This window comes from Cupressus sempervirens, chromosome 1, assembly GCF_028749045.1.
Source record: "Cupressus sempervirens isolate cs-2001-9-10 chromosome 1, ASM2874904v1, whole genome shotgun sequence".
NCBI lineage: Eukaryota > Viridiplantae > Streptophyta > Pinopsida > Cupressales > Cupressaceae > Cupressus > Cupressus sempervirens.
The window spans coordinates 111,672,503-111,675,139 of record NC_143118.1 but is presented as its reverse complement, the minus strand read 5'-3'; the positions used below and the strand labels follow the sequence as shown (position 1 = coordinate 111,675,139).

At 32.5% G+C, this 2,637-nt stretch overlaps 1 pseudogene; it reads right to left on the bottom strand.

Annotated features, from left to right (window-relative positions):
- Positions 1–356: 356 nt before the first annotated feature.
- On the bottom strand, positions 357–1,231 carry LOC149576464 (putative sugar phosphate/phosphate translocator At2g25520 pseudogene; annotated as a pseudogene).
- Between the last annotated feature and the right edge of the window lie 1,406 nt (positions 1,232–2,637).

The following is a 2,637-nucleotide window of genomic DNA, read 5'->3' as shown; positions in this document are numbered from 1 at the left end:
TGAGGAAGGAAGTTAGGAGAAGCATCATTAGTAGACACACCCCCATCATCACCACCACCAACATTATCTAACACTCATATATTTTACAAAACCATCATCATCACCATCATCCCAAAACTCAAGTCATCCTTGAATGAACAACATAAGGCCACCTACGTGATTACTAGCAAATCACATCGATAATTGAGTTAGTATCCATAGGTGTAAGGAACATTGGAGTTTTCTCATGTCTTCATGATTATTAACTTTTCAAGAGAGGAATTGAGTGTTTGATATTTTGTATCAAGTATTCAATTGGTAATATGTTATGTAGTGGTACAAAAACTGATATCAATAGTTCTGTCAAAAAGCAAACATCAAAATTTTGTATCTGTGAACCCTCCCATAGAGAAGGTAATCAACAACCAATCGTTAACCTTAGCTATATTCATTGTCAAAGCTGATTTATTTCTGATCAAGAGAAAAACTGCAAGGTTAAGGGCAAAGTGATAGAGATAATTGTTTCCAAAGATGAAGTAATCAAAGTGGAAGGTTGAGTTCTCCTTGAGCACATGGAACTCAACAAACAACCATTGGATGGTAAAAAATAGAAGAAATCAAGGAGTGACATAAAAGAGTGTGCTAATGGGATTGAGGGTTATGAACTTTGATGTAAGCAAGGTCTACATTAAAACCACCCTTGTAGCCTAAAAAATAACTACACCTAACATAAGCATCACACCCCGTAAATTAAGCTTCACCTCTCCATAGGCTATAATAGCCGCCCCAACAAAAATCCCAATCATGTTTGCCATGATATTGGACTTGAAAGGATCCTTATTTAACCCAATCCCAATAGAATACACAACCACAAGCATCCTAGCTTTTATCATCTAGATAAATGACATGAACAAAAAATGTAAGCCAAATTTTAGAACCAAAGACTTGTTGAATACAAAGCTTCAATGGGCACAACGGAGGAAAAATAGACCTCCTTGGACATCCAAATTGACTCAACAAGTTTTTTGAACATGACCAATTGAATAGCCAGAGCCAAACAGAATTCCATGAGGATCATTGTCAAACTAATAGGCGAAGGCCTGTTATTCATTCTCTTATCCAAAATGTATTTTTTATATACAATCATAGTGAAACTAAAGAAAATCTAGATGCCCAGATAGGTATAGCTTAGTATAATCCTCTTTAGAAAATTGTTGCTCACAAACTCACCCTTTCTTGATCCCTTGCCCATCTTCAAAAAATGGCTATTCTACTCCTCATTCTTAGAGGCCAAATAGGAAAAACCCCCAAATGCTTAAAATTTTTCAACAATGGATCTGCAAAATAATATATATGGATTAGTTAGCTTACATGACTCAACCTATGTAGAAAAATTGTTAGATCTGCAACTTCTAGTAAGAAAATAGGCATAAAGTTTTGCATGTAATTTTTCTCAATCAAGAAAGTGAAGATTTAATGCATAGGTTTTTAAACAAAATATCTCAACCTCATGTGACCTAAGAAATAGAGATAGCCTAGTAGTTTATCTTGATGATCCACCATTTTTTGGTAATATCTCATCAGATTAATATAATGTTTTGAGATTGCATATGGCTCAAGCTTACCTTAGATTTCATAGAGCCTGTATGGTTAGTGCTAAAGAGACCTTGTGTGAATTTGATGCCCAATTTTATAAATTTCTTGGAAGTTTGTAATTGACTCTGATGAATACAATATTGAGCTTTGAATTCACTATTTTAAAATCTGCTCCTCCACATTTTATTTTGCAATTTTTGTAATACCATCTTCTCATCCTGTCAAATTATTTTGATCCCTTTAATAATTTAATTTAATAATATGAAAATATAAATCACTATGTTGTGCAGTTATAATAGTTGGTGAGGCTAATAGGCTATCTCATACTACTGCATTTGGAGCATAAATACAACATAGAAAAATTGTTTGCTCATACTTTGGTTTGTGTTCCCCCATTTTCTTGCTAACATTGCTTCACTCATATTTCAATTTTCAATTTAGAAGGCTTATATGTCTTGTGAATTTTTACATGGTGTAGATTATTCTACTCCACTCTAACTAATGTAGAACACTTATAGTCCTTATCTTTATCTAGTGGAAGTAATAAAAACTAATTTTAATGAAGATTTAATAGAATTCTATTCTCATATAATCTTGAGGCTTCATATTATCTTTTTAGAAATAGACATGAATAAGAATTATAGTCCTATGCAAACTCGGTGAAGATTCACTATGAGAGAGTCAAGAATAGGGACTGATTAAAATAATGCAATACAGTCAAATCTAAGTTAGGTTGTTGTTTGAAATTTTGTTAAAAAAAAAGATTCTAATTAGGTTGAAATTATGGATTGCAAGGTAGACTCTTCACAATAGATGTGAATGAAACATTCTATGCTCTTGAAATGATATATTTAAATATGTTAAATACAATAAGTAACTATAAAAAAAGCACAAGATTAAAATATTCTTGGCCTTTTTATTGTGAGATTTGTGTTTTGATTTTTATCAAAGTAGATAAAGCATTGGCCTTTTTTGTGAAAAAAAATCTATACTTAAAATTTCACTCGACACTAACAATTGTCGAGTGCTAGTTTCACTCGGCACATGAAGGTGTTGAGTGGC